We start from the raw sequence: 774 nt of genomic DNA, 5'->3' as shown, positions 1-774 counted from the left end.
AGATCCAAACAAAGTAAGTAACTTGCAATAACATGTGCTCCCAGCTTAACCTTTAGTTCTGTGCATGTCAAAACACAAAAGGGCTGTTGAGTTTTAGTATTATTTTAAAGTGGAAATGGAGTGATATATATCAAGGTTTTGAAAACTGAACCGGTCATCAAACCGCTCTAGTTACTGGTTCACTGGTTCACTGGTCTAACCGGTGGTTCAATCGGAAAAACCGTTTTAGAATAAAATAATGAATAAATTATAAATAAACATCTTAAAATATCTTCCAAATTTAAAACACTATACAAAAAATCATCAACCAAATTCATATGATCTTATCAAAATACAAACTCAAAAGTTAAATAGTTAAAAAAATATATAAATATTAAATTTTGACTTTAAGGGTTAACGGGATCACTTAACACCTCAGAGAATAAGAAAGCATAACATATCACCAACTACTTATACACTTTGACTCTCCTTCTACTACCATCATCATCATTCATCAATTTATTTATATATGGCATTGGCAGGTAGCTACCCTACTCATTCAGCAACAACCAGCATTTGATTTGATTTCCACTTTTAGCATTCAGCAGCAACCATTACAAAACAGCAGCATAACAACAACAGTGCCATAACAAAACAGCAGCATAACAACAATAGCAGCTTAACAAGTCATTAATCACAAATTCAAAATTCTAAACTAGAATCCAACATCGCATTGCTTGGTTTGATATCTCTGTGAACAACACATTGTTCCCATTCTGTGAACAACACTTGATA

Source organism: Arachis hypogaea, chromosome 14 (genome assembly GCF_003086295.3).
Source record: "Arachis hypogaea cultivar Tifrunner chromosome 14, arahy.Tifrunner.gnm2.J5K5, whole genome shotgun sequence".
NCBI lineage: Eukaryota > Viridiplantae > Streptophyta > Magnoliopsida > Fabales > Fabaceae > Arachis > Arachis hypogaea.
Note: the sequence above shows the minus strand (reverse complement) of the source record.